Raw genomic sequence first — 10,329 nt, 5'->3', positions numbered from 1 at the left:
CATCCTGAATGAGGTCCTCCGGGGCTAAGCCCGCAGACCAGGACTTACAAGACACCAGAGTAGGAGCAGCAGAGTCAGGCAGCTTGTTATTCTTTCCTCTGCCAGCCATAGCCCAAAGAATAATAGAATACACAGTATGATACAGTGCAATGAACACCTTGCAGTATGTGTAATATGGCACAGTGTAGTGTGCAACCACGCTATAAATGGCACAGTAGTGTGCAACCGCAGTATATAGTATGTGATAGTCCTCAAACTTACAATGAACCACCAATACCCTAGTATGTCAGGGTAAAGTAGAAAAAAGGGACAGGTATAAACTGACAGTAAGAAAGTAGAGATTAGTTCTAGCACAAGTCACATACAAACGGAGAAAAAACATTACATGTCTGCAATGGGCACTAAAATCAACTACACAGACCACAGTGGCTGGTAGGACATAGCACTGTATAACCTGGCCCGTGGGAGAGGTATACAGGGAGACTGGATCTTCCCAGAGATCTGCTTGCCTAAAATGGCTGCCGCGCGTGTCTGAGGGGGCAGAGGGTGATCGAGAAGCTCAGGGAACACCAAGTCCGCAGTGGAAAGGCGCCCTGAGCTGGGGGAGGGGCTGCAGGGAGAGCGCCTTATCCCCTGGCTGACGTTAACCACCGCGACTCCTGTCCTTTAAAATTTGCCTCTGCGCCAGTATCGTTATGCCCCGGTGGTCTAAAGGAGTAATGGGCAAGCCAGTGTCCACATCAGTGCCTCCGGTCTGTCTCCTGAGACCGGGGGGGCAAGACTGCACTAAGACGTGGGTCCCCACGAACAGGGTTCCGCCTTACCTGTCCCCTGGATTCCGGGCTGCAGTCTGGGGACCCTGCTAGCTAGTCCCCCTCAGAGCCCCGCCGAGAGTACCTAGCACAGGGTTGGTGTCACGGCGCTGCGGAGGGGTGATGGGACGGGCAGCACAAACGTCCGGAGGACAGTCTGGTGCTGCTCACCCGTTTGATAAAAAATAAAAAGTAAATGAAATCATAAAATTAAAGCTTGGGCTGCTTAATGCAGCCTTCTATTATAATGGTGGTCCAGCTCCTGCCGAACACCAACGAAACTGAAGTGTCCTCAGGCTGTGGGCGGGGTACAGGGGGAAGGACCGGATCATCCTGGGATTGAAAAGCCTTGATGTTGGTGTGCGGTCCTCCAAGTCCCACCTACACCCCAATGTTTCCCTGTGGAGCCCTATGGACTCTGCAGAAGAAATTAAGGTTATCATTGTGCAAGTCTCATGTTACAATATACTTTAGGAGCATGTCTTCATTAATTAGGAAGTCAAGGTTATTAAGGGACATAGGAGGTAGAACAAAAAAGAGCAAACATGAGGCTAGAGAAGGCTTTGCTCATGGATGAGTTTATACAGTAATCTAGCACAGTAATCTCAATATGGGGTCCTATTATCTGCGGGTTACTCATTGTGACGTTCAGGAGTACTTGAAAACTTTTCTGCAATGGCATAGTAGGAAATTCAGGTAATAATTAGACACACAGGAAAAGCAGTGTCTTGCCTCATGCATTAGTCAGACCCGGACGACAAAATGAAAAATGATATCACTGTAAAAGAAAACATTTGCGGACTATACACTGATGTGCCAAAAGTCATGGGATAGCAATAGGTAATGGTAGGTGGTGTCACCATACTGACATCTTGGAAATGTCCAGACCTGCATCAGTTGTAATTTGACATCTCATTAATCAGAACACCGACTCATTGCAAGACGACATGAATTATCGGAGTTTGAACGGAACATGATAGAAGGTGCTCGAAGGATGGGACATTCCATTTCCAAAGTTGTGCAGATATTCAACATTCCTCGATCTACGGTGTTACGTGTGCACCAGGAATACCTCATGAAGGCATTACCACCCAAGTGGAGAGCGCATTGGCCAACCACGGGTGTTTAATGATTGTGACCAGCAGCATCTGGCCAGAATTTCTGCGGTAACTGACAAGTGACACTAGCTCAAATCACATCCACATTCAATGCACGAGGTACAAGATATATATCCAGCAGGTGACTGCAGTATTAACTTCCATGGGATATGGAAGCAGAAGACCCACCAGAGTGCCCCTGTTAAAACTTCTATATTGAACACGGCGCCTCACCTGGGCTTATGACATCGCTAATTGAACCCTGGAGGACTGGGAAAATGTGGCGTGGTCTGATGAGTCACGGTTCCAGTTGTTTCTAGCTGATGGTAGAGTTTGGGTGTGGTGCCGACCCCAGTTGTCAACAAGGCAGTGCAGATTGGTGGTTGTTCAATAATGGTGTGGGGTGTGTTCATGTTGTATGGGTTGGGTCCACTGGTTCGCCTGAACACTGATCATTGACCGGTGACTGCTACGTTGCATGGCTTGATGACCATTTGTAGCCATTGATGGACTTCATATACCCCCACAACGATGGAATATTCCAGCAGGATAATGCACTGTGTCATCAGTCCCAAGTTAGCCAGAATAAGTTCAAAGAGCATTATGGAGAGTTCCGACAAGTGGTGTGGCCATGGAGGAGAGGTCCATTCGCACCCAAGATCCTGCACCTACAAATATCAGGGAGCTGTAGGAAGCTATTCAGATGGCATAGGCCAACATCTTTCCAGAAGTCTTCCGTCCACTTGGGCTGGGCTAGAGAGCGTCCTACAGGATACTAGGCACCTATCCCATAACTTTTGGCACTTCAATGTAGTTTTGTTGCCAATTTAAATTTTTTCCGTATTTGTAATATTTGAGAAATATATATGAACATTTCAGTCTATTCTTGTGCCATTTTAAAAAAACTTGTATATAGCATAGTTAATGCTTTCATATATAGAAGCGCTAAAATATTTGATCTAATAGCAATTATATTCATTACAAATGTATTGCTTTGCAAATGTTGTGAGCTGCCAGAGGTTTCCCAGGTGGAAAATGATTGAGAACAACTGAACTAGTAGGAAAGAAGAGAACTGAAAAGGGGCTGATGCAGAGTTAAACGTATTCATTTGCAGAGCGTAGGCGAATGCGGAAATGCAAAGTAATAAGTATTCTGATCTTGTCTCCACGTACAATCAGGCAGGCTAATTGGGGGCGCCAAGGGGTGTTTTCTTGTAGGCAATGTACAATAAACACCTACCCAACATCCACCAACTCAAACCTATTCAGCATGGGACTGAACACCCATGGGTAGTTGGGCACACAAAGAAAAAAAACAAAACAAACAAAAAAAAAAAAACAGTCAAGTGTGTGTTATAGAAATAGTTGGAGGTGATAGGACAGCAGGAGGGACTTAATATGATAGTACAGCCGAGAGGCTGAGTCACTGGTGACATCAAGACGGCAGGTTTGGGGACTGAAGAATTACATTGTTGTTCTGGACGGTGAGGGAGATTTGTGGGAAGGTGGTGACTCTTAGGGTTATATTTACTAAAGTGCGGGTTTATAGAAGTGGAGTTATTGACAATAGCAGCCAATCAGATTCTACTTAATTATCTAGCACCTTCTAGAAGATAATAGCTAGAACCTTATTGGTTGCTGTTGGCAACACCTCAACTTCTATAAACTTGCACTTTAGTTACTATACCCCTTGGAGAAGGAAAAATAAAGATGTTTTGGACATATTGCTTTAGTTTGTGTTGGAACATCCATGTGGATGGAACAGACAGAAGATAAGAGGTAAATGAGGGCATCCTCGGTGTAGGTGTTAAAGATGTGGAATGTGAGTTTGGAAGGGGAAGGTGGTACAATGGCCAGAAGTGCAAGTTGAGTGTTGCAAAGAGACACTTGGGATTGGAAGACTGCGTGCTTTTTAGAGAAACAAAAACACATTACTATTTGCTTAACGGAAGCATTTAGCTTACATGTTATGAATTTTCCAATTTTTTGTAATGTGATATGGGTGCTGCCCTTTATCTTTTAGTATTTTAGAAATCTGTTCAGCTCATACTGGCTCTGGGTTGTTACAGGGTTGAAGCTGCCAACATTATATGAAATCCACAGCATACGTTTCTGCACTGACAAGGTTTTGTATGTTAGAAAGAGAACCACAAAATGTACCTGGTTTTCTTTTATCAGCTGCTGGGAAAATGCAAAGTTGCAGGGGTCGTCTGATCATTGACGGTCCGATATATTGCTTCTTTACACCTGCTCCTAAGAAATCGAAAGCATCTATGCGAAATACATTTTCACCAACATAAGGACTCCATATCACAGAGTGCGGTAACTAGAATACTTCTGGATACAATACTTGACTCCCCATGCTATAATTATACCCACAGATTGGAGGTTATAAAGGAATAGAATAGAACCATTGACTGTTGGCTGCTTACCCTCAGAATAAATAAACAGAGGAAAGGGGTATAATAAATATATATATATATATATATATATATATATATATATGTTTGAATTTACATTTTTATAATTACATTCTTTTGTTTGCAATTGCATTTTAACCTGTGCATATCTTTGTATAATAAATACAAGTATTTTTTAATCCATTTCATCTAATGTTAATGTTCTCCCCTCAAGAGTGCCGTTTCATTGTATAATATGAGATATGGTAAGAACTTACCCTTGTTATCTCTATTTCTACAAAGTCCATAGGGTTCCACAGGATACCTTGGGGTATAGGTGTGACGTCAGTCGCTGGGCACCATAGAGTTAAGCTTTTCAGCCTCCCAGGATGCACTAGGGTCCCCCTCCTATACCCCGCCCCCGAGCCAAGGCACCTCAGTTAGTTATCAAGCCATAGGCCGGAGGAGGAGAAGGAAGAGAGAGAAAAAAGATCTGGACACATACAAGAATCACATTCGAACCAGAGGGAGACGGAAAACCGGTGACCAGAGCAAAGCCCATCTGCAGCACAGGTGCGACAGGGCGGGAGTCCTGTGGAACCCTATGGACTTCGTAGAAATAGAGATAACAAGGGTAAGTTCTTACCATATCTCATATTTTCTACTTCAGGGTCCATAGGGTATCCACAGGATACCTTGGGGATGTCCCAAAGCAGTATCCTTTAAGGGTGGGGACGCTCCTGTGCAGAAAGGAGAATCCGCCGCCCGAAGGAAGCATCCTGAGAGGCGAAGGTGTCAAACCTGTAATACCTCACGAAGGTATGGACAGAGGACCACGTAGCAGCCTTGCAGATCTGAACTGCCGAGGCACCACGTCGAGCTGTCCACGAAGGACCCACAGACCTAGTGGAATGAGCCTTCAGAGAAGGAGGGACCGGTAGGCCTTCATGAAGATAAGCTTCAGAAATAGCCATACGGATCCAGGCTGCCAAAGTTTGCTTTGAAGCAGGCCAACCCTTTTTACGGAAGCCATAGAGGACAAACAAAGCGTCCGACTTCCTAAACGAAGAAGTGCGGTCAACATAAGTCCTTAAGGCCCGCACAACATCCAAAGAGGCCTCACCCACGGAAAGACCCGGTGAGTTAAAGGCCGGAACAACTATTTCCTTGTTAACATGAAACTGGGAAACAACTTTGGGAAGAAACTCGGGCCGAGTGCGGAGCACTGCCCTGTTCCCATGAAAAACCAAGAAAGGGGGTTTACAAGAAAGAGCCCCTAACTCAGAAACACGTCTGGCCGAAGCAATGGCCAGAAGGAAAACAGTCTTAGCTGTTAACCATTTAAGATCCACTGAGCCCAGTGGTTCAAACGGCGGTCCTTGGAGAACCCTCAGGACCATAGCCAAATCCCAAGGCGCCACAGGTGGAACAAAGGGCGGCTGAATGCGGAGAACACCTTGCATAAAGGTGCGCACATCCGGGATTGTAGCAATCCTACGGTGAAACCAGACAGATAGGGCCGAAACCTGTACCTTCAAAGAAGCAAGACGAAGCCCATGATCTAGTCCCGCTTGCAGGAAGGCGAGAATCCGAGACAGACGAAACTCCCGCGGTGCATAACCTCTCGGTCGACACCACTGGAAGAACGTATGCCACACGCGATGGTATATCCTCGCGGAAGACGGTTTCCGAGCTCGTAACATGGTACGCACCACAGAGCTGGAAAACCCCCGGGACCTCAGCATGGCCGTCTCAACAGCCACGCCGTCAAAGACAGCCGAGTCAGGTCCGGGTGAAGGCAAGGACCCTGAGACAGAAGGTCCGGTCGTAGCGGCAACCGCAGAGGACTGTCCACGGACAGACCATGAAGGTCTGAGAACCAGTGCCATCTGGGCCACGCGGGAGAAATCAACAGGAGCGTCCCTCCTTCCTGTTTGAATTTCCGGATTACCCGTGGAAGAAGGGAGACCGGAGGGAACAGGTATGCGAACCGGAACGTCCACCGGACGGACAGAGCATCCACCAGAGACGCCCCTTCGTCTCTTGTGCGAGACCCGTACACCGGCAACTTGTTGTTGTGCCGGGACGCCATGAGGTCGATTTCTGGAAGACCCCACCTGTCCACCAGTAGTTGAAAAACGTCCGGGTGCAGGGACCATTCCCCCGGATGAACGTCCTGGCGACTTAGAAAGTCCGCCTCCCAATTTAGCACTCCCGGGATGAAGACCGCTGATATGGCCGAAAGATTGCGCTCCGCCCAAACCAGGATCCGAGAGACCTCTACGAGAGCCGCCCGACTGCGAGTTCCTCCTTGCCTGTTTATGTAGGCCATGGTGGTAGCGTTGTCCGACTGGACCTGCACCGGGTGACCCTGGAGAAACTGCTGTGCCTGCTGGAGAGCATTGAAGACTGCACGGAGTTCCAAGATATTTATTGGAAGCTCCGCTTCTGTCGGCGTCCACCTGCCCTGGAACAAGTGTGGACCCGAAACTGCTCCCCAGCCCCGAAGACTGGCGTCTGTTGTCAACAGGACCCAATTTGGAACCCAGAACGGACGTCCCTTGTTGAGGTGGGTCGTCTGTAACCACCACGCAAGGGACAGGCGAACCTCCGGGGTGAGCACAATCGTCTGGGACTTCAGAGACTGAGGCAGCCCGTTCCACTTGGACAGGATCAGGTGCTGCAGAGGTCTGGAGTGAAACTGGGCGTATTCCACCATGTCGAACACCGACACCATGGAGCCCAGAAACCTCATCGCCGAGTGTAAGGACACCCGGCGGCTGTGCAGACAACTGCGCACCCTTGACTGTAAAGCAGAGATCTTGTCCTCCGTCACGAAGATCCTTTGCTGTCCCGAGTCCAATAAGGCTCCAAGATGCAGAATCCTCCGAGACGGGATTAGAGTGGACTTCTGCCAGTTGATTAGCCAGCCGTGCCGTTGCAGCAGTGCAATGGTCAGGTCCAAGTGGCGTAACAGGAGCTCTGGAGATCCTGCCACCAATAACAGGTCGTCCAAATACGGCAAAATGCGGACTCCCTGCAGCCGCAGAGAAGCCGCCATGACCGCCATCACCTTGGTGAAAACACGTGGTGCTGTCGCCAGGCCAAAAGGTAACGCCCGAAACTGGAAGTGGTCGCTGCGGATTGCAAACCTGAGGAACTGTTGATGGCGCAAAAGAATAGGGACATGCAGGTAAGCGTCCTGTATGTCCAATGACACCATGTAGTCCCCAGGTTCCAGCGCCAGAATGATGGACCGTAGGGTCTCCATCCGAAACTTCGGGACCCGCAAAGACTTGTTGAGTGCTTTGAGGTTGAGAATCGGACGATACGACCCATTGGGTTTCTGTACCAAAAATAGATTTGAATAGAAACCCTGGCCCCTCTGGGAGAATGGAACAGGCACTATAACTCCAGCCTGGAGCATAGTGTGCAATACCTTCCGCAGCTCCGTAGCCTTGTTCCGGTCTGATGGTAGACCCGTGGTGAAGAATCGAGCCGGGGGTCTGTGCCGGAAGGAGAGGGCGTACCCGTGGGAGACCACCTCCAGAACCCAAGTGTCTGTCGTAGTGGTCGACCAACACAGGGCGAACTGTAGCAGGCGGCCTCCCACCCTGGGATCCCCCAAAGGGAGGCCCGGACAGTCAGGCCGCAGGCTTGTCATCTGGCTTGGGGGCCAGACATCTGGTACTCCATGCCTGCTTCCGGGGCTTGGCCGATTTCTTAGGACCAGCCTGTCGAGGAAACGACTGTGGTTTGGGCCTGCCCTGGGCCCTAAATGACCGAAAAGGACGATGGTCCAGAACCAGAAGGAGCAGCGGCCGACGGGAGACAAGCCGATTTGGCTGCCGCCAGCGTGGCCACAATCTTATCCAGATCCGGACCGAAAAGAACTTCTCCGGTAAACGGCAACGCCTCCAGACCCTTTTTGGAATCTGCGTCCGCCTTCCAGGATCGCAGCCACAAGGTGCGACGAGCAGCTACCGCTGCTGAAGAAATCCTAGACACCAGAGTACTAATGTCTAGGGCCGCCTCGTTGATGTAGGTGGCCGAATCACGGAGATTGCCAATCAACTCCGCCTGTTCGGCCGGACAGTCGGAATCAAAAGAAGCCTCTAATGAATCCGCCCAGCGCTCCATCGCTCTGGCAACCCAGCAAAAGGCCATAGCCGGCCGTGCTGCCCCCCCCCCGCAAGGGAATAAGCGGACTTCAGGCAGATTTCCACCTTGCGGTCCGTAGCATCCTTAAGGGAGGACATGGATGGCATCGGCAATGTGGCACTACGGACAAGACGGGTCACGTGAGAATCCACCTGTGGAGGGGATTCCCACTTTGCAAAATAATTATCCGCGAATGGATAAGCCACCGCCAGGCGTCTCTGCGGCTGGTATCTTTTGCCAGGCTGTTTCCACGCCTCCTCTAAATGGTCCACCAACTGACCCGAAAGAGGAAAGACTGTGGCATCGCCCTTCACATCCTTGAAAAAGGCATACTTAGATTTAGCCGCTGGGGGAACTTCGTCCTCAATCACCAAGGCTGTGCGGACCGCCCGAATAAGTCCAGGAATATATACTTTGGACTTAGCATCAGTGTCCTTAGTATGGAGAGGTTCCTGATCGTAAGGATCCAGAATCTCCCCATCATCAGACGTCCCCTCGTCATCCTCATAAGGAGCCGACAGAGACGCCACCGGCCGTTTATGCGGCCGCATCACAGACTCCCCTTGCAACACATCCGACAAGTGCTGTACAGAACTCGTCAGGAAGTTAACCCATGCTGGCTCCTGAGAAACCGGGAGCGGGGAAATAGGGAGACTGTGGGGTACCACCAATTGTCGTGGGAAACCCTGCATGGGTGACGACACCACTGACTGCTGGGATAAACCCATCGGTGTAAACGCGGGCTGCGGAGCTAACTGGCCCACTAAGGCTGTAAGCGCCTGAGCGAAACAAGCCCAGGGCGGCTCCTGTACCGTGCTGTAACCGTAAGAGGCCGCGCCATGGACAAACACTGCCGGCAAAGGCCCTCCGCGCTACCCTCCCCCTCCGTTAACGGTACTTTACACGTAGTACACTGTAGCCGGAGGGGAAAATCACTTTCGGACATGATGGCACCACGTATGTGACCTCTCTCACCAATTATAACTTAAATAGGCAAGAGACCACCCTGCAGCACCGCACCGCAAGGGCTTAGCAGAAAGATCAGGGACAGTAATAAAGCTGACAGTTTAGAGAAAAGTTACAGGCAGCAGCGCTAGCACAGTCACATACAATGCAAAAAAAATAAATTCCTGCACTAACAGCGCTGATCACTCAACTACGCAGACACAGGGCCTGGTAGGACACAGCGCTGCATACACAGAGACCAGACCACAGCGGAGGAGAGGTATGCGGGGGGACCCAGACCACGATGCTTCCGTCCAGCGCTTCCAGCAGCGTTCACCATGCGTTCTGGAGAAGATGGCCGCCGAGGAGCAGAGAGGAGGCTGGCCTGGGGGAGGAGCGCTGCCACAGGACCAGTCGGCAGCATGCAGAGAGGGCTGTGTGCAGCGGGGGAGGCGCCGGCTGTGAGACAGGGAAGGCGCGCTCCCCTGGCATGCATTTAACCCCTGGGACGGCGCAGCGCTACCGCTCTGCTGCGGTCCGCTGTCCCAGGGGGTAGTGGAAAGCGCAGGTTGGTCGCCTGGCTCCACGCTGCAGCCAGTCCCCAGGGAGCCCCCTGCCTGGGGACTTAGGACCATGTGACCAGCGGGGACCCACCGCGGGACCCCGCTGCTTACCTTTGTCCCCCTTAGATCCGGCCATGGTCCGGAACATCTGGGGTCACCGCTAGCTGTGACCCCAGATGCTCACCAGCATCCCCAGATCGGTACCGGCGGGGGTGTAGGGAAGACAGCATGCACTGAAGAAAGCTTCAGGGGCTCTTCTAGCCCCCACTCCGACAAGTGCACCCAACGCCGGCCGGGCACCAAACTAAACTGAGGTGCCTTGGCTCGGGGGCGGGGTATAGGAGGGGGACCC

The sequence above is a fragment of the Taudactylus pleione genome, unplaced genomic scaffold (genome assembly GCF_031769625.1).
Source record: "Taudactylus pleione unplaced genomic scaffold, aTauple2 ptg000214l, whole genome shotgun sequence".
NCBI classification, from domain to species: domain Eukaryota; kingdom Metazoa; phylum Chordata; class Amphibia; order Anura; family Myobatrachidae; genus Taudactylus; species Taudactylus pleione.
The sequence above is the reverse complement of the archived record's forward strand: the minus strand, read 5'-3'. Positions refer to the sequence as shown.